Below are 21,784 nucleotides of genomic sequence, written 5' to 3' on the forward strand. Positions count from 1 at the left end.
GGACCATTAAGGTAAATTACATATTTATTATCTAAATTATCAGTTTTAGTCTATTTTAATATATTAACTTTTAATTTTTTAAAATCATTCCTAACATTTATTTTTTGTTTCATTTTATTACCTCGTCGTTAAAAATTTAACGGCACTGCATTTTTATGGATAGATTATATTGTTCATCACTCAACTATCTTCTCACTCCTATTTTGGTATTAAAGTTTAAAAAATTTCAATTTAACTACTCAACTTTCAAATTACTCCTATTTTAATCACCCTAATTTATTTTATTAATAATTTTTGTGACATGACATTTTTTATTATTATCTTATTAATATTTAATTAAAAGTAAAAAATAAATTTGAAAGTTAGAATGATTAAATTATGAGTAATTTGAAAGTTAAGTAATTAAATTAAAAAAAAATAAACTTTTGTGACCAAAATAAGAGTGATAAGATAGTTGAGTGATGAATGATGTAATTTATCCATTAAAGAGGTGCCACGTGCAAATCACCCTTTAAGTCTTAAAAGACGAGGTACTAAAACGAAGCAAAACTAAATATTAGGATATGCAGGGCAACCATTTATAAACTTCAGATCTCTCTTTTCTTTTCCAATATAAGATTAATGTCTTAAACCTTTCCAAAACGTGACATTTTCTTAATATTTAATACTCCACACATTGTTTCAAGTCATTATTAATCAATCTAACTTAAATGTTTTGAACTCATCACGTGACTTTAGTAATAAAATAGAGTATAAATCTTTTTAAAGGTCTAGAGTTTGAGTAGTTGTGTATTATCAATAAATAAAAAAATTCTTATTTTTCCAGGCATGTAATATGATTTGCATGGATTTAATTATTAGTCTTTTCTCAACCTTCGTCTTTTATTTTTTTATACAAGCCATTAGTTCTATCAAAAAGATGAGATATTGAGAATTACTATAAAGGCTTACAATTATTTTCCTAATATAAACATACAATAAGAATATTTTTTATAATTATTAACAATAGCGAAACAAAATGAAGGCTAATGGGGCCACGGTCCTCCCAAAATTTGAAAATTCATAGTTTAGGCCTTTAAAATTTTTAATTTAGTTCCACATCATTTTTAAAAATTCATATTAATCTTTAAATGTTTGAAATATTTTTAACTAAACCCCTCCAAATAAATTTTAAAAATTCTCATTAAGGTTCTCAAATTTTTAAAAACTTTAGTTAGACCCCAATTTTTTGAAAAAATGTAAATTGATCCCTTCAAAATTTTTAATTTAAACCTATAATTTTTTAAAATTTAAATTATCCCCCACCCACCAAGTTTCGCCACTGATCATTACATATAAATCTAGTTACTTAAGATCAATACAATGTTCATATAAAAAAATTATTAAAAAACTAATAAAAAATATATAACTTTTAAATATATGGAGAATTGATTATAACTATATTGGTTATTATTGGTTTTTCAAATAATAAACTGTTTTTTCCTCCTTCCTACCAACTACAAGTTTAGTCAACTTTCCTAAATGTCATAAGATGGTCCATGTGGTTTGGAGAAATATTATATACATTTTCCTAAAGATATATCATACTGATCATGTAATGATAACAAACCCAACACCAAGAATATTAGGTATGGAACACAACACCAATAATGATCCAAGTTGTACCTTTTAAATTATGTTTAAATTTAATTATCGTATATATATATATATATATATATATATATATATATATATATATATTGATTCCTAGGTTAATTATCGTATAATTTTTAAAGTATGTTATATATATATTTTTTTAAATTTAGGGTAGAGTACATAAATGGTTCATCGACTATATGGTGTTGTTTTGTTGAATTCCCTTATTATTAAAAGTTACAAAATAGTCCCCCGACTATAGAACATTGCTTTGTTGAGTCCTCTGACTATTAAAAGTTACAAAATGGTCACCTGACTATTCATATGTTCCAACTCATCGTTTTATGTTAAAAAATTGATGGTCGTTTGAGTTGGACTTTAACCTATGACTGAGATATGATAAAATTATATTTTAATGATGTCTATTGGCATTGTCGTCACTTTTAAGCACTGGCTCGACAACATAATATTTCAAGCATTGACTCGACGACATAATATCCCAAGCACTGGTTCGACGACAAAATGTAAATGAAGACTCAATCCATAAAACACGCTTCAAACGATTCTATGATAAGATTTTATCATATCTCAATCAACAAGTTAACGTCTAACTCAAAAGGCCGTCAATTTTTTTAATAGAAAATGATGAGTTTGGAACATATAAATAGTTGGTGGTCATTTGTAAATTTTAATAGTCGATGACTTAACAAAGCAACACCTTATAGTTGATGTACCATTTATGTACTTTACCCTAGAATTTATTAAAAACTCATTATCTTGGAAGATGGAGGGTCAGATGTATTAGGTAATTGTTTTAAAGATACAATATATTTTCTTTAATCTTTTCCCTTATCCTTTTCGTTAGCGTGTTTTGGCATTTGAAATGTTTATTGCTAAAACATAGTGTTGACTTCATTCCTATAGACTATAGTAAGAAATTAATCATGGGGACATTGTTGATTTGAGCAATTGTTAGCAAAATGAGATTTGTTTACTAAAAAACAAAATTAAAAATTTTACGTATCAAAAGCAATAATAAAATAATGCTCGTGATTGAAAACATAATGTTTCCGAGGCGCACTTTCAACCATTTACTAGTGGGGGTACTGAGAGGCCGGCCATCTTCATTGACAGCTAATAGTTCAGCAAATGCACCGCGGCTCAGCCACTACACTGGACTCGGAGAAACTTAACCCAACCTTATCACCATCTTTGATGCCTGCTGGGCTCAGATTTCCACGCCTTTAAGAGGCTTGATCTTCGGCTTCCACCAACGACATATTTAATCTGTTGGAGACTTGACATAAAATTCATTGGAGTTTGTTGGATTGAGTTCTAAGCTTTTAAAGAGCGTTAGATATATGAAGACGTAAAAGGTCCGTGAAACCTAAGTACAAGACGAAGGCATCCGATTTTTATAGGCAAAATGTAATTTTTGTGTTAAAAAATTTATATATTAATTCTAGAATGTATTCACATCCATTACTATTAATTCACTCATAAAGCATTTTCTCCACATTCTATTCTTTTATCATTTCTTGTTGATTAATAGGTTATGTAAACATATTAATTCACTCTTAAAGCATTTTCTCCACACTCCTAAAGCTTCAGATGGGTTGATTAATAGGTTATATAAACCTTATATGTGTTGGGAATAAGAGAATGAGAAAAATGTAATGAATAAAATATAAAGATTTTGTCGTTCCATATAGCCATTCTTTTACTGCACTTTTTATCTTATATTTTTTTAAGATGTTCTTCTTCCTATTTTCTTCCTTTTTTATGTTTCGCCTAACGTTTATGCAGAAAAACCCTCGAAACCCGTGTTTGGAAGGGTTTCCCGTTTCACGTTGTGCCTAAGACTCCAAAGACGTTTTGCTTTGCACCTACATGCGTCTGGCGTCTTAGGTGCAGTTTTGAAACCTAAGGTTATAACTAGAGTTCATAGACAAGAAATTGTTTGACTCATAATAGAGTACGTCAATTGAAATTATGAGTGAACATACAATCCAGTGAAGTTAAGTTAAAAAAAATTAAGTTATTCGAGTTTAATAATTGAAATTTTGTTTAAAATTTTTTCAAGTCGAGTTTATTAAATTCGAGTTGAGTTATTCTGATTTCTGTTTAAATTTAATTATATATATATATATATATATATATAATGTTATAATACTATTTGTTTCCAATTTAAACGGTTTTATGTAACCATACACAATATACATATATATATTTCTTCATATTTTTTCATATGTGATATACATATATAATGTAGAGTTGGGGGACTCGACTCAAACTTAAAAATCAATCCACTAATTACTAAAACTTTTGAGTTATTCGAATTCTATTTTATAACTTGACTTGATGAAGCCCAGACTTTCCAACTCACGCTTTTTTGACCCCATAAATGCAATTTTAACCTCTGTTTCACCGGTAAACGCTTCAATCTTTCGATTTCTTCATCCTTCAATCTCCATGGTCCACCGTTCGATGAGCCTGAAATTGGACTATTTTGGTTGACTTGTCATCTCTTGTGGTCCATCATTCATATTGGTATTTTGACCATCGGAGCTATGTCACGTTAGTTCGTCCTTCAAATTTTTAATGACATATATTAAAATGAAACAAAAATTAAATGTTAGGTATGATTTTGAAAAAATGAAAGTTTATGTATTAAAACGGATCAAAAGTGATAGTTTAGGTACTAAATGCGTAGTTTACCCTTTTTGATATTATAATTTTCTTTAGAGTAAAGTATATAAACAATCCCTAAATTTTTAGAATACTTGCATTTTGATTAGTCAACTTTTGAAACTTACAATACAATCATCAAACTTTTAATTTGTTTTCAATAAGGTCAATCCTGTTAGTTTTAACTGCCGTGACACTTATTTCCCGTTCTTCTTCTTCTTCTTCTTCTTCTCACACACATAAAAATAACTCTCGTTCACTCCACCTCCGATCAGCGATGGCTCACACCGCCATCAACATCGTCACCGAAGTTGCCTCCTGAGCACACCTCGACCCTCGATTCATACTCATCATCCACTATTCATCCCAAATCGTGAGAAGATTGTTCGAACTTCTATCCCCGATCTTCATCGTCAGTCGCCGTGATTGTCACCGTCGGTACTAGTAGGAGCGCCACCCCATTCCAACCAAAACCCCGCTAACCACTCGCCGAGACTCACTTCCGTTCGTCGTGGAAAGGCCTCGAATCTTCAAAAAAAAAAACCAACTCCCCTTTTCTGTTTTCATTGATTTTTGAACCTTTTGGTCCCGTGGAGCTTGTCCAATTACCACTTGATCTTGAAACTGGGCAATGCAAAAGTTTTGGGTTTGTTCAGGTTAGTTATAATTAAAAGTTTATAATGCTTGTTTCCTTTATGGTAAATAGATAAACACATACTTGTTTGTTCTTTACAGTTTGACCAACTTGAACATGCAAAAGCAGCTCAAGGTGCATTGAATGGGAAGCTGGAAATCGCTGGTCGAACCATTAAGGTATGATTGTTAGTTTCATGAGCTTGTAACTTATGTTGTCTGAAGTCTAATTGAAAGTCTGTTCTTCTGTTACAATAATTTGCTCTTTATTGTTGTCTTCCCAATTAACATCTTTATGGTTATATTTGTGTTTAGGTTTCATCTGTTACTGATCATGTTGGTACCCAAGATCCTGCAGCAAAATCTGCCGACTTTGATGATGAGGAGGGTGGTTGTTTGGTGAGCTAAAATGCATATTATTATAGTTGTCTTTTATGAATACTGGTTTTTGTAGATTTGTGCTCAGTTATCTCCTCCTAATAGTAGTTCGTAGGAAGTGGAATCTGCTTCTTTCTTGCAAAGTTGCTCTTCCTTTTTCTGCTTAATTATCTTGTGTATCTTTTATCCAGGCTTTGAATGCTCAATCAAGAGCATTGCTTATGCAGAAACTGGATCGCTCTGGTATTGCAACAAGGTTTGTATTTCAAATAGTTGTTTACAGTTTAATAATAGTATAATACTAAAATTAAGTACACCCACAATGTGAGTATTTACTGTTATTATTTGAAGAGATGAGTTATTCATGTAGTCCTTTGTTAAAGTGGGAAGTTTTCTCAACTCTTTAAGTAAAAAATTTTTAAGACATACTATTTTTTTTGTTATTGTTTTAGATTTTGGTCTATTATAATTTTTGACCGAGTTGTTTTCACTTGATCTTAACGCCAAACTCAATCAGGGACTTCAATAATAACTAGAATTTGATGCAGCCACTGTCTGAAGAAAATATTCTTTTAAGTAATTATATTGTCATAAAAAAATAATACATGGATAAAATGTGGGTAGGTATTTTTAAGCAAAAAGATGGGCTTATGTGGATGGATACTTGTCGTGTAAAAAGGCACAAATAATTTCAATTTTAAACATTTATTAAAATAACTATATTTATTTATTTGTCTTTTTTCCCCAACTGAGTTCGCTTCAGTCAGAGATTTTATGATAGTATAAATGTCCAATGTAATAATTTTGCAGTATTACGAGCTCCCTTGGATACCCTCCTTAATGGGTCAGCTCCTAATTCACAGGCTGTTACGCTACCTGTCAATGGACAAGCTGCATATCCAGCACCAATTCTTCCTCCAATCATGTCTACTACACCCCTTGATCCTATTGGACATCCCAGTGAGTGTTTGTTGTTGAAGAATATGTTTGATCCTGCATCTGAGGTTTGGAGTTCTCTTGTTCTGAACATGCTATTTTCTTGTTACCTTTTGTCTGCTTTTGTTTTTGCTTTTTCTTTGTTGTATGAGTTAGTGATTTCTGTAAATTCTATTGTAGGTTGAACCTGAATTTGATTTGGAAATTAAAGAGGATGTTGAAGAAGAATGCAGCTAATATGGCAGGGTGAAGCATATATATGTGGACAAGTAAGCATTCCACTGTTTGTTACATTTTATAAGCTAATTTTCTTTCATCCATTTTTTGTTGACCTTGTTATTATGTTTGTTCAATGGTGTGGATAAGGTACTTTTATAGCCTCTTTCAATTTTTTTTATTAATAAATACCAAATGATTATCTATGTTTAACAAAGGGTAAGTTCTGTCAAGCTATGCATTGTTTGTTTTACTTAATAGCTCTATTAATCTCTAAATATGTAATTGAAGATGAGTTTTGGACGGCTTTCTTTAAAAGGAACTGAAGGAGCTTTTGAGTGTAGTGACATATGGATACCTCTTCTTTGTCCATTGCTGTCATTTATTCCTTTGAGTTACTGGATTTTGCATTAGAATTCCTAATATGTTTTACCTGTGTTCTATATATAACAATTCATGTGAAGACTATCTATTGATTTTAATACTGGAATTTGCATCCTTCAATTAGGTGTTCTGTAGACTGGAAATATAGGGTCATCAATGGGCGTAGCTCTCAATTTTTACTGCCAGTAATCTGATTGTATGCTTTGAACTTTGAGGAAACTGTTTAGACTGACATTTGTAAGTGTATGGTGATTGTCCATGTTGTATATCTTGTGGTATTTGACCATAATTGTTTACAAGGTAGGACTTCAGATGCTATTCAGTGACTAGTGACATCTTATTTTCTATTCTAAAGCTTTGTTAGGCTAATCATTTAAACTTGACAGATTTCACGGTTCATTTTTTTAATAAACGAAAATTTAAAATTTATTCGAGTAAAGAAGGATTTGCTTTGCTTTTTCCCAAGTGATATTTGCGCAAAATGTTAACACTCTTCATATTTTGAACAGAAACAGTGCTGGTTTTGTCTATCTACGATTTGATTCCATAGAAGCAGCAGGTAAAGCTCAACGTGCAATGCACATGAGATGGTTTGAGGGCCGATCAATACCAGCCTTATTCATGGTAAATGTGTTTTCCACCCTAATATCAGGCTCGATTCATTACGTATATTATCAATTAACAAAGTCCAGGAACTGCTGCAGCAACTCCATGAGTATGAAGCAAGGTTTAAAGTCTGAAGTTGGAGCCATTTCAAAATGTGGTTGGATGGATGGTAGGTTCTATTTTGTCAACTTTGTTACACAAATGATCTAAATGTAAGATTATGATGGTAATGACCTGTTTATCATTGGCACTATAAACTTGATGATGTGCCTTGTGCTATGTTCGAATTTCAAGTTTTATTAGCAATTTCCATAGCCAATGCCATCACAACCCATAAAAGCATTGGGTTTGTCACATTATTTTGATGGATTTGTTTAGTAGTGTAGTGCAATAATTTAGTAAGAAAGTTAACTGATTTATCCCTCCGTGCTTGAATCATAGTGTAGTGCATATTAAACATGTTTTTCCAGTAATTTTAGTCAAAATGCATCTTTTGCATTTTCTAATAAAGAATTAAATGTAACTTATGCATGCCATTTAATCTCCCATAATTCAAATGACCTAATATATAATCTCATAACCAGAAAGATTCAATGAATATAAGAAGAAATAATATACTTATTAATAATATTAATTTGGAACAAACTCTCATACATACACCTTTTCCCTACAAAGATTCTCCCCGTAAATAAAATTAACTTATCAGATACTGAAGTCCTCCTAACTTGTAGAATATAATATGCATCATTCCAAGATTAAAACTTTTCCAAAAGTGAACTGTAGTTTCTGACACTTTACCTTCGATTGCTACGGTGTAAGAATTTCCATGTATAGTTGATTACCATAGTTGCATTTGTGTGAAATTTGTGAACATCTCTCTATATTTCCATACATGTTTGGTTGATCTTTTGTCAATCAACCATGCATCATTATCTTGAGCCACATAATTCCAATTCCAAAGTCCGATATTTTCATAGTAAAGTTGATAGTACAAACCTAAAAAGACAAAACCTAACTTCAGAAGATATGTTGTGAACAGTTTGATGTATAAACGTATAAAGCTGCTTAGGACTGTAAATGTATTATTCATCAACTTTTCTCTCCAAATGCCAAATTTTAGTGTGGAGCATAAAACAAGAAAAAGTGGAAACAATAAACTGTCCGCTGAGGAGACAGATAGCTGGAAGGGTACAGTAAACAATCAAGGGAATCGATGTCAACGGATATACAACTGAGTTTATGTAGGAGAGTCGTTCCAACCATTTCAACCCACCCCCATGTCCATACCAAATGGGACAATGTCTGCTTAAGAAAATTTCAACAGATTCGACAACCCAACGTATAACTTGGTGTAGATGATCTGAGAGGTTAATAGGAGCGGAACCCTTGAAAGCGGGGCGTTTGGGTATGCAATGCACAGATCTCCAGCCATGACAGTGCATCTTGAATCCAGTCAGGATATCCTCAGTCACCGACCCATATATCCAGCCAACCTGTGTTGCAAGTTGAAATTTTTTAGGATAACCAATGTTAATAAAATTACAACTTGCCTATATCAAGAACATGGATTTATTTCAAGGTTTCACTTCCTTCCCCCATTCGGTTTTATCTTCATAACCACAGCTTATGACTTGAACAGCTTCACTCAGTAATGATGCTGGGCTTGCATTTCGAGGAACCCCGCCATTCTCCAGAGATTGGAAGCCGCGAAAACAGGGGACTGACCGAATTTCTTTTTCATTTTCATTTCTGACGTGTCTGATGACTTCTGAGTATTCAACTCTGATAGTAGAAAACAGGTTCTAGTTTAGAATGTCGTACTAAAAGTACATCGTAGGCGTATAATAGTAGGCCTGTAAACGAACCGAACGCATACGAACGGAGGTATGTTCATGTTCGTTCATTTAATAAATAAACGAACAAATTTTTTTTTGTTCATGTTCGTTTATTAAGGAATATAACTTGTTCATGTTCGTTCATTTAATAAATAAACGAACATAAACGAACACGAACATAAATGAACACGAACATAAACGAACATAAACGTTGGAGACCCTACCTTCCATTGTTCTTTCATGAAAAATAGTTGACAATGCAAATCAACCAAATCTACAGTGATAAATAGCGTAAGAGCTGATTAGCAGTGATGAAATGTTTGAAGATATTAAATATTTCGATCGATAATTTAAAGATATTAAATGATTCACACGACTTTAATTTAACGCTATAACATTTATCTTAGTGGTCCATGATTACATATGAACAATCATTTTCCACTACGTTATTCTATTAAATTCACTGGCTAAAAGTTTTGTGACATCAATGTCAGACTTTAGTGAGGTTTGTTAATAATGGTCATTTCCGTTGGCAGAGTAAAAAATTTAACAGCATAAAGATTTCGAACGGTACAAATTGGACTACAAGGCAATAACATAGATCCGAAATCTCTTCGATGCTACATACTATAATTGATATTATTGCTAAACCACCATTTAAAATTTTAACGTGCCTAAAGTCTACTCCACAACTAAAGGTCACACAAGAACTATGAAAACCAAAGTTCATTGTCAAAATATATTTTCTACTTATTAATGGGTTCTTTCTAGAAAACCCATTACTTTCGCTATTACACTCTTTTTCAGAAATTGCATAGAAACCTTTGTTTTGTTTTATGGCAAATTCTATATATTTTTCTCTTTATTGATGCTCATATACTTCCGATTATTACATTTATCTTTCCATCTATTTCTAGAAAGAAGTATGATGTTTTCTTGAGTTTTAGATGTGAAGATACCCACAATAACTTTACATATCAACTATTAAGCAAAATAAAACAAAGAAAGAGATGAAAACAGACCTGTAAAACTTCAGATTGCACTATAATATAACTTGTTTTGAAGCTTCCAGCGATCGTCTATACTCTCCAGTGAACACTATGGTTTGGGAAAAAAGGGGGAAAATGAATATAGGAACATAAATTGATTAATTAATATTTTTAAGATACTTACAAATTGGTCACCAAAATTGATTTAAGAATATTGGGTTAAACATAAATGAATGAACATAAACGAATATAACCGAACGAACATAAACAAACATAACCGAACGAACATAACCGAACGTTCACGAACATAAATGAACGAACGAGACATATGTTCATGTTCGTTCATTTAATTAAACGAACACAAAATCTTGTTCATGTTCGTTCATTTAATAAATAAACGCACATAAACGAACTTCCCGCCGCACGGTTCATGAACGGTTCGTTGAACGTTCAGTTCATTTACAGGCCTACATAATAGGATTAAGGAACTGTCAATTGGCCCCACTTAAGTGAAACATTACCTGTAATTCCCCCTTCAATGTTATCAAGAACATGTATCTGCTTCAAAGCTTCCCTCGACTTCTTAGGCTTCTGCTTCAGCTGCTTGGTTTTCTTGTTCTTTCTTGAACAACAGCACAGGCAACAGAATCATTTCGGCAAACAGTTGCAGGTCTTGCCTGGAGGTTTCTTGGTAACAGGAGCATCAAAACCGTGAAGTGCCTGCCTTCTGAAATCACAACCTGTCCCAACATTAATTGGTCCTTGTATGCCATCTAGTTCTTTCATGTTGATCTGTTTTCATAGCAAAATATTAAGCTTTGAAAGGTACCCAAAATAAAGAAACACACAATTTATAGGGACCCAAAATATTAAGTTTTGAAAGGTACCCAAAATAAAATCTTTTAAATATATGATATTTCTATCCTATTAAAATGATCAAATATTGACTTCTTTAATTTTAATTTCTTTTTATTTAAAAATTTAATATTACTAAAAATATAATATTTATATTAAAAAGGGATATATTTTATAAAAATTTAATTATTTTTAAATAATTATTGTGAAAATTTTAAAAAAAAAATTCAAAAGTCAACAGAAAATAAATTTAGTAAAACGGATAAATATAAAAAATTTAAGAGTTTAAGGTAAGTTGTTAATAAAGAATGATCGCTTTTTAACTATTCAACTATTTTTAAAAAAAATTATATATATATTTATATTTTGATTTTATTTTGATCTTTCACTATTGAAAGATAAATAAAATAATTGAAGTGATAATTCTTTAATTATTTTTAAAAATGACGTGAAATATATTAGATTCGTCGATACACCCCATAGCGCATCGAAAAAAATCTAACGATCTCCTCCAATGATCAAAGTACATGAAATAAATCGGGAAGAATATTTCAAAATATTACCTTATTTCGTCTGGAAACTTTTAATGCGAATTTGCTGAGTTCCAAGTCGCCACGACAGAGTTACAACTTTTATACAATCCACCCAGAGAATCAAAACATTCAATGCATAATATGGTTGTTAAATCTTATGCCTTTATATATCTTTCAAAAATTGAATCCAACTCAAATAAAATTTTATCATATATATATTATCTTTAATTGAATATTATATTTTAAAAGAGTTTAATAATTATAATAATTATCTTTTTTTTTTAAATATAAAAATTATCTCAATTCAGATTATTTTCTATCAAATAAATATATATATTTTATTAGAATTTAATAATTACAATAATTATATATTTTTAAATATATAGATTTGTTTCAACTCAGATAAAATTTTATCATAAATATTATATATATATTAATATAGTTTGATAATTACAATAATTATTTATTTTTTAAATATATAAATCTATTAAAACTCATATAAGATTTGATCATATAAATATATATATTTTAATAGAGTTTAATAATTATCTCTTATTTAAATATATAAACCTATTTCAACAGAGATTGAGTTATATCTAATAAATATTTATATTTAATAAAGTTTGATGATTATAATAATTATTTATTTTTTAAATATATATAATTACAAAAATAATTATAATAATTTCATTTTTGTTAAAAATATATATGTATCAAATATATATATATATATATATATATATATATATTAACTATATAATATTTTTAAATGTACATGTAAATTATTTATAATTATAATAATTTCATTTTAGTTAAAATATTGTGTGTATCAAATACATATATTATTTTTAAAAAAAACTATATTATTTTTAACTAAATATTAGGTAATTTAGTTTATAATTGTTCGTTTCAACCATAGACTCTTGTAGATTTATGTAACATTAGCAGTAATATCTAGAATGATTCTAATATTACAAACAATAAGTGACATTTAGCAATACATCATTGATACCTAAGTTACAATAAATCATGATTCGACATAATCTTTATGTGATTAAATTTTATATACCAAATCATTTTTCTTTATATCTAAATTGAACACAAGTCATAGATCAATCACATTTGTATAGTTTATCTAATATTTCTTGACATCTCGAGTATACTATTTAAACGAATAACTATGATATCTTATATCAATTTATTCGAGCATGGTCATGCATTTCATAGTCTCAATCAAATAGCATAAGATATTACTCTCATTATGTAAGAAGGACAAATCATATATTGATCAATCATATTCCACTACATATCTCGTGACATGTCCAATATCAATATAATACCTTCAACCTGTCTAGATGAAAATCGGATCAGAGATGTTACCAGAACTTAAACAAAAATCAAATATTCATAAATCATACATAACATCACTTACAAATATGAAACAAAATCAAATCATCAAAATTTCACATTGTATCATCGTATTTATTACACAATAATCAAATCACAGTTGATTTCGTACTTAGTCCTTACAAAAAATTTCTAAAAGTTCAAGGTATTATCGGACAATATTAGAACTATAAGGATCATTCATTTTACAATCTTTGACATTTAATCATTTCGTAATTCATATTATCTATGTCAAAAATAGACTTAGCCATTTTAATATATATATATATATATATATATATATATATATATATATATATAATATATATATATATATATATATATAGATATATATATAAAAACTGATTCAAACTTAAAAACAAATTTACTAATTACTAAAAAATTTAAGTTATTCGAGTTTTATTTTATAACTCGACTCGAACTTAATTTTTTTTGATTTGATTAGAGTTTATGAAATTATGAATCAAGTTAATTAAAATCAAATTTAAAATTTTGATTGTTTTCAAGTAGAATCGAATTTTACTCCCCTGCATATTATTCTTACTGTTTGTTTTTAATTTTCAAAATTTTATATAATCTAAATGGCATTCTAGTCATGGTAATATTAAAGAATATATTAAAAGTTTTGAGATTAAATGTGTATAAAACGTTAGATAAATTAATTTAACATAAACTTATTACGTATAATAATATTTTGTAATTATAAAATTATACTCAAATATTATTTGATTATATTAAAGTTATAATATACATATAAATATATACTTAGATTATAAAATAATATGATTATCTATAATTATAGATATCATCTCACATTTTATCTTAAATTATAAAATAATATTGTAGACACCCATTTTTTTTTTGTCAAAGTTAAAAAATATTATTAATTATTATTATTATTATTATTATTATTATTATTATTATTATTATTATTATTATTATTATTAGTAGTATTATTAAGTGTATTTATATTTTGTGCAGGCCAAATGTGGTCCAATTATAAGCAACCCAACAGACCCAGATCAATAACAGTACCAAGCCTCTCCACCGACGAGTCACTAAGGCTAGTCACCTCTGAGCAAGTTGAAACATCATCATCACCATGTCGGCCACTGAACAGCAAAAACAAACAAATAATATCAGCAAAGTCAAAAGCATATCACCTAAATCATACCTAACCTGTCAATATCCTACCATAAACGAAGAAAATGCATATGCATCCATTAAGATTAGGTGGAGATATCAACCATAAAAAGGCAGAGATTAGAGAAAAATGAAAAAAGAAGGGGGAGATCAAGAGAGCATTCGAATAAAAAAAAATTGAAAGAGGGATTGGGGAAATCCTGGCAAACGACACACTGTAAACTCTATATTCAAGCAATAACAAGGGTATCAATTATTTACTATTTTTCCTATTATTTTCATCATTTTTAATGCATTTTTCTTTTGATTTGATCACTTTAAATCCTTGCATGTTCGATTAGGTTGAGTAAAATTTCTTTTCGATTCTCTTAGGGTATGGAAATATATATATATATATATATATTAAAAAAAACCAACATAGATATACATTTTTATTGTTTTCGAATATAACTTAGTTGCCCACAATAACAGAAAATAATATGAAAAATTAGAGAGGGAGAGTACAAGGAAAAAAAAAAAAAACTGTGAGAAAATACTAAAAAAAATCCATTCGAAAAGCTTACCTTAAATCGAAAAGAAAAAAAAAACCCCGAAAGAGTAGGGAGTAGGGAGTGTCGTTTAACTCCTCAACGGATCCTATGACAAAGGCCATGGTGAATTCCATCTTGTGCCTTGTCTGCTAGAAAGAGAAAGAAAGGAAAAGTGATGAGCTAGAGTGTAAAACGACAAGAGGGGAAGTAAAGAGGAAAAGGAATGTGGCCTAGGGATTAGCAAATGGGAAAATACACAAGGATATGTACTGTTTTGGATAGTAAGGTTCCATACACCTAGCTTATGGAATAACCACACGTTTAATCCCTGTTGATTTGTATCCATACCTTATAGTCATTAAAGGAAGTCTTATTTATCTTATTTTGAGTTTTAACATTTCAGTTTTATATTATAGTCCTTAGATCAATATTTTTGTATTTCTAATTTTTTCTCCATGCTTTATCCGAATTCAATTTCAGTCCTAACTGGTAATGTAATTAGTTTCTGTTTGTTTATACATTTGATTTTTAATTTTCTGCATGTTTCTTTTAGTCCTTATGCATTTGTATCCTTATTTTCAAGTCATAATTAAAGTTATGTTTATTTTGTTTTAAGTATTTTATTTTTAATATTTATATTTTAGTCACACTATTATATGTTTATTATTATTTGACTTTAGTTATAATGTTCGTAATTATTGTATCTTAGTCATTGATTTATATTGTTATAATATTTTTGGTTATGTTCAATTTAACCACTAAATTTTTAAATATCCTATTTTAGTCATGTTATTATTAAAATATTATTTGTTTCAATTCGACCATATATATTATACATATTTTTTTTCCTTAATATAATCGGTATATTTTTCATCAATATTTAAATTTCATCTAGTTGTGCATATTTAATTTTTAAAACCTTGAGATGAGCACCTAGGCTATTTTTTTTAGTTTTAGTGGCACACATTTTTTAAATACTTGATATCAAGATCAATTATTAATTTCACCACTATACGAGGTCCACCATTATTTTGAAAGCATTCATTCCATTTGGATGTATTGCTTGTTTGGTTTTGCTTGTTTAGATTCTTTGTTAATTATATGTTTAATCTTTACTATTTGTTGAGTTTTAATTTACTTTATTTTTTATCTAGTAAGAATTAATTTATGATATATTTGTGTGTGTATATATATATTACTTAATACGTATTAATAATAAATTTTAATTATTTATGATATTTGGTTGAACTTATTTATATTTTAGTTCGTTGACATATACATTTTCCTTAATATATATATACTCAAAATGGTCTTCAAAATTTATATTTTTTATTATTCTATTCTTTAAATTTATTCCTAAAGTTTTTTATTTTGGTCTTTATAAGTTTAAATATTTTTTGCTATTTTTGTATTTAGATTTGTAATATTTATTTGTTTTACTCCAGTCCTTTGAATTTCCTCATTTAAGTTATTAATTTAAAGCAATTAATTAATATTTAATAAATGTATCATATTTTAACTTGATATTTGATTCAGGATTTTCACCATTACGACAACGTGTAAGCGAAACAGTACCAATTTTGGGCGATGTGGGGTGCTAATCCTTCCCCACGCGTAACCGACTCCCGAACCCGTTTTAATCGAATCTTTGGTAAATGCTGACCAGCTTTTGTCTTAAAAATGATTTTTCTTAAAATTGTTTTTAAAAGACGTTTTTAGGTATTCGACCTACCTAACCCAAAGGTTGATGGCGACTTTTTTTAATTCTTTTTAATTTATTTCAAATTACTCCAAAATCACCCATTTTCCAAAATTAAAAGTCGTAACAGTTTTTTAAAACAATTAAACGATTGTCCCCGCCGGAAAACGGTTACGACAGCTTGGCGACTCTGCTGGGGACCAGAATTTTTTAGAGAGTCAGTCTGTAAGTCGCTTACATTGTCGTTTGGTAAAATTATGAGTTCGAGTCTTTAGTTAACTTTTGATCCTTTTATTGAAGTTTTTAATTGCTTCATTTTATTATTGTCTTACTAACATTTTTATCTTTGTTTTCAGATTTGTCCAAAGTTTTGTCGAATGGTGTCATTTTCCTTTTGAGTCAAAGGGTTGAATGTTCCTCCTCACACACGTCACGAGCATTGCATAACATAAGATCTATACCCGAGCTCCGAACCTTTCTAAGTGGGGGCGAAAGCGACGCCTTCGTGGAATTTTCTCCGTGCAGGCCTAGCAAGTAACCTTCGGGATTCATATACCTTATATTTCGTGAGAATTTATTCTCCGCATAGACATAAGGGAATGTATCCTCTCGAATTGAACTCGATCCGTTTAAGCCTATAATGGGTGAGGATTGAGGGTTTGGCAGCCCAAGGGGCACTAACATCAAGGACAATTCGAGTACCTTTTTCTATTAGAAACGCAACCACGCATATAGTGAACCGTAGAACGATCACCTGAGGTATATATATCGAACCTATGTCTGTCAGTAGGTACCCAAAATAGGTGTACACAAAGGAGGAGCGTTTCTGAACTTTTCTTTTTTTGCTTTAAATATTGTTTAATAACAGCATGCGAACTAGATACCATGTGGTTAGGATTAATTTCTTGAAAAATTATTGTGGGTATATAACATGCTTGGGTAGATATCATGACGGGGTAGGTGTTATATTCATCTTTAATGACATTTTTATTTATTCAATTTTCTTACTTGTACTAATTCATTTTCATTTTTTTGTGTTTTTTTTGTTATCTGCATTGCATCATTCAAGATTAAGGGTGTTGATCTTTAGTTAATCGTCAAATTGGAAAGCTTTCAATAATGGACAAAAAGTATTTAAATCAAGTAGTTCAAAACTCTGAGGTACGACAGTGGGCTGAAGCATTGCAAAGATTGGAAGGGGACAGTTTGCTAGCTGATCACATGTCAGATTTAGCGGGTTATGCTTTCGTTTCTCTTAAAAGAAATGACATCCATGACTTACGAGACATTTGGGAAAAATGGGAGTCGAGTAAAGAAGCGGCAGTTTTACCAGTGTTATGGGGATATTTCCTATCTGTTATATATTGATATAGATGATGAGTTGATCCGAGCCTTGATTCAATTTTGGAATCCAGGGTACAACTGTTTCACTTTCAATAAAGAAGACATGGTTCCTACCATCGAAGAATATATTGCCTTGTTGCGCATAGAGGATGCTCAAGAGAATCGGATTTATTCCAAGTCCATCAAAACTCAACCCTTCAATCAAATTAGCCAAATCGCAGGAGTGCGTGAGGAATGGGTGGTTGCTCGTACCAAACAAAAAGGTGAAAGTGAAGGCATTTCTTGGATTGCTATTAAAGGAATCAGTCAAAGTCATCCTGACGAGAAGGTGCGATTTGACCTCTTTGCAGGTATTTATGGCTTAGTCATTTTCCGAAGGCTTTGGGATTTATTGAGGCTGCAGTTGTGGATTTATTCGAGCAATTACAAAAAAGGGTCAACCCTGCTCCTGTAGTTTTAGCAGAGACTTTTCGATCCTTGAATGCTTGTCGAAGGCTTGGAGGTGGTCGATTTTCAGGATGCGCGCAATTACTATTGTCTGGATCCGTAGCCACTTCTGGAAAATTGAAAAAATTTCATATCATCGGTTTAGTACAAGTTACTCGCCTTTGAGAGAATTTCTAGAGAAAGATTGGCCAAAAGGAGTCACTAAAGACATGTGGATAGATGCCCTTAAGAATATGCAAGACAAGGATATCGTTTGGCGTGCCCCTTGGCAATACAAAGTGAGTTCCTCTATAAGTGCGGGTAATTGGGTGATGTTGCTCGGTTTATGGGGGAGCAATTGGGTACGCACCACTTTTGGTTATGAGGCAATATGGTGGCCATCAATTTATCCCAGTCACTGCTGGATTGCACTCATCTGAGTTTGTATTCTACGGGAACAATTACAAGAAAAACATCTCGAATGCAGTTAGAGGATGGAAGAAGACTTTTTGTACTAGAGCCGATGCAGCCAAGGTAAGTTGACGCCAATTATGAGGAATGGAGGTCTATAAGAAAGAATGAAAATATTCCTCTACCTGACCAAAGTAAGGATATAACTATGGAGGAACGAATTCAGATAGTCCCATCGGAGATAGAGATCTTAAGAGCAGAATTCGAAGCTGAGAAAGAAGGTTGGTCGAAAGAACTAGAAGAGATTCGACAAGACAAATTCATGTTAAGTATTGATGTTGACTTTCATGCCGCACAATTTGCAATGCTAAGAAAGAGAAAAGAAAAAGTAGATTCGGAGTTGAAAAATCTGAAGGGTTACTACAAGCTGCAAAAATCTGGATAACAGTTGGGTCAGCATAGCATCAGCCAGTTAACCAAAAGTTAAACGCAGAGAAACATCGAAATAGAGATTTGAAGGAAAAAAACGATCGTCTACTCAAGAGCTTGGAGAAAGGGAAAGAAAAAATAGAAGATCTTGAGCTTGATAAGAGGGAACGGATCATAAGATACAAGGTCGAGAGTCGAAAAGCTATGAAAGAACTAAAAAGAGAGAAAGATCGAGTCAAAGAGCTAGAAGCTGAGAAGACCATCACGATCAGGGGATTTGAAACTGAAATAAATAATATTCTTGTCGAACTTGATATTAGAGAACAAAAAATCGAAGAATTTGATATTAAAAGAAAGAGGTGGGAACTAGAAAAGAAACACTTCAATACTAGGCTCGAAGCAAGACAAGAGACAATCAACAGCTGGATGGAAAGGTGTGGAGATAAAAATGTACAAATACAAAGTCTCAATCGAAGGATGCAGGAAACAAAAATGAGACTTGAAGAGGATCTGGCTCAATGTCGGGCTAAAATCACAGAATTCAGTGATTATATCCTATGACTCGAAGAATCCTTGTTCCGAGGAAGGATTATCATGGGACCAAGTAACCTTCAGGAAAGTTATGAAGAGAATGCCTTACTGCGAAATCGAATTCGAAGCCTGGAAAGCACACTGTAGAGTTGTCAAGTACGAATCACTGAGTTAGAAGGAAATATCCAAGGAACTATTGAACAGTGGAAAACATCGAATGATTTCTATGAAGAACAGAGTGCAGATAGAAGCAACATGGTAGTCGAGGCTATAATACAGATGAGTGAAGTTTCCAGATACATTGGGGAATTAGCTGTCGAAGCAAAGGTCATCAAGCATCACATCAATCCGGTTTTTGAGTTTGGGAAGAAGATGTCTTGGTTGATTAAAGAAGTTGTCAAACTTAATCGGAGGGCTAGGCCGTATCTGTAAAAGTGAACTATTGTGTAATAAAAACTTTGTGTTCCAATGGAAGTTGTTCTATGATAATTAACTTTTTGAGATCAATACCTTTTGCATACATTCATTGCATTGCATTTATTTTAAAATTTTGCATTAATACATGCATTCATTCATTAAAACACCAAAAATAATGTAAATATAATTTTCAATCATTGTAGTTATTCTGGCATTCAACTCACACCCGTACGTACTCGGAATACAACTAAGAAAATGGAAGCTAGAATGATTCAACTTGAGCAAGAACAAAACAAGCTCAAGAAGAAATGAGAGAGAGATTAAAAGATGGAAGAGATAACAAATTCGCAAACTGGTCTACTACAAAGGATGGAAGAAATATTTAAGAAACATGCTATAGGTAGAAGGATCACGGATGGCCAAATAACGTCACCCGAGTAAGATTTATCATATCCTCCAGGGTTTGAACCAGGGGCATCACATCCTGCGGGGTTTACTTTGATCCCCAGCACCTACTAGGGTTTACACCAGAATCTGGTCCTCCTCCTGGTTTCACACCTGTACACATCTCTGCTCACCCTTCGGTACCTCAAGAAGCACGACCTCATGTATATGTCAGCAATGAGAATCAGCAGCACCACATGGGATATGCATTCCCAAACAATTATCAGCCTGTTACTGAACACTTAACTCCAGATCTAAATGAGTTAGCTGAAAAGGAAAAAGCCAATGAACAAATAACTCAACAGTTGAAGAAATTGGAAGAAATGGTAAAATCAGTAGAAATGATTGAACCGTTCTATGGGTCTGACGCCAGAGAGCTGAGTTTGGTCCCAGACTTGATCATCCCTATAAAGGTCAAGGTTCATGAATTCAAAAAATACAATGGAACCACTTGCCCTTCATCTCATATTACTATGTTTTGCCGGAGGATGGCTGGCCATGTGAATGATGAAAAATTATTGATTCACTGTTTTCAAGACAGTTTAACAGGTTCTGCCGCCAAGTGGTATAACCAATTAACTAGGGCTCACATCAAATCATGGAAGGACTTGGCAAAAGCATTCCTAGAACAGTATCGCCATGTTACAGATATAGCTCCTAATCGGTGGACTTTTCAGAATATGGAAAAAAGAAGTAATGAGACTTTCCGACAATATGCTCAAAGGTGGCGTGATGTTGCTACCCAGGTCCAACCCCCTTTACTCGAAAAAGAAGCTACTGTAATTTTTGTCAACACTTTGAAAGCTCCATACTTGGGGCACTTTCTTGGAAATGCCACCAAAAATTTTGCTGATTTGATCATCTCTGGTGAGCTCATCGAAAATGCTATAAAAAGTGGCAAGATTGAAGTAGCTAGCTCCAAAAAACCTATATACTGGAAAAAGGAGAATGAAGTTGCAAGTTTCTACCACAAGAATACTGCAAATAGTGTCACAATAACCCAATCAAGGGCGGAGAAGAATGATATGAACACCGTCAGAAATGATTTCAAGGGACCTCGTAAGGAGAGAGAAAGTATCCTTCACACCACTACCCGTACCCTATCAGATATACGCTTCATTATTAAAAGCAGATGTGGTACGCCCCTACCGTTTGACTCCAAAATCTGATTAACACAGGAGGATTATAGTTTGACTCAACAGATGTAAAAAAACACCCACTACCGAATCATGGAGGCAAAGGGATAAATGAAATCCAGAAGGAGAATAGGAGGAAGGCAAAGAAAGACGTTCATGAAATTAAATCTCCCTTCAGT

The 21,784-nt window shown here is 31.4% G+C and overlaps 1 long non-coding RNA gene and 1 pseudogene across 1 annotated transcript; one reads left to right on the forward strand and one right to left on the reverse strand.

Annotated features, from left to right (window-relative positions):
- The first annotated feature begins 4,205 nt into the window (after nt 1-4,205).
- On the forward strand, nt 4,206-7,610 carry LOC120159767 (annotated as a pseudogene).
- A 1,074-nt stretch (nt 7,611-8,684) lies between these two features.
- LOC120159715 lies at nt 8,685-11,081 on the reverse strand. Its single transcript, XR_005519379.1, has 3 exons — nt 10,822-11,081; nt 9,063-9,258; nt 8,685-8,969 (listed from the first exon to the last, which is right to left on the reverse strand). It is a non-coding gene; the product is annotated as an uncharacterized LOC120159715 (long non-coding RNA).
- Nucleotides 11,082-21,784: the final 10,703 nt, after the last annotated feature.

Source organism: Hibiscus syriacus, unplaced genomic scaffold (genome assembly GCF_006381635.1).
Source record: "Hibiscus syriacus cultivar Baekdansim isolate YM2019G1 unplaced genomic scaffold, ASM638163v2 tig00111372_pilon, whole genome shotgun sequence".
NCBI lineage: Eukaryota > Viridiplantae > Streptophyta > Magnoliopsida > Malvales > Malvaceae > Hibiscus > Hibiscus syriacus.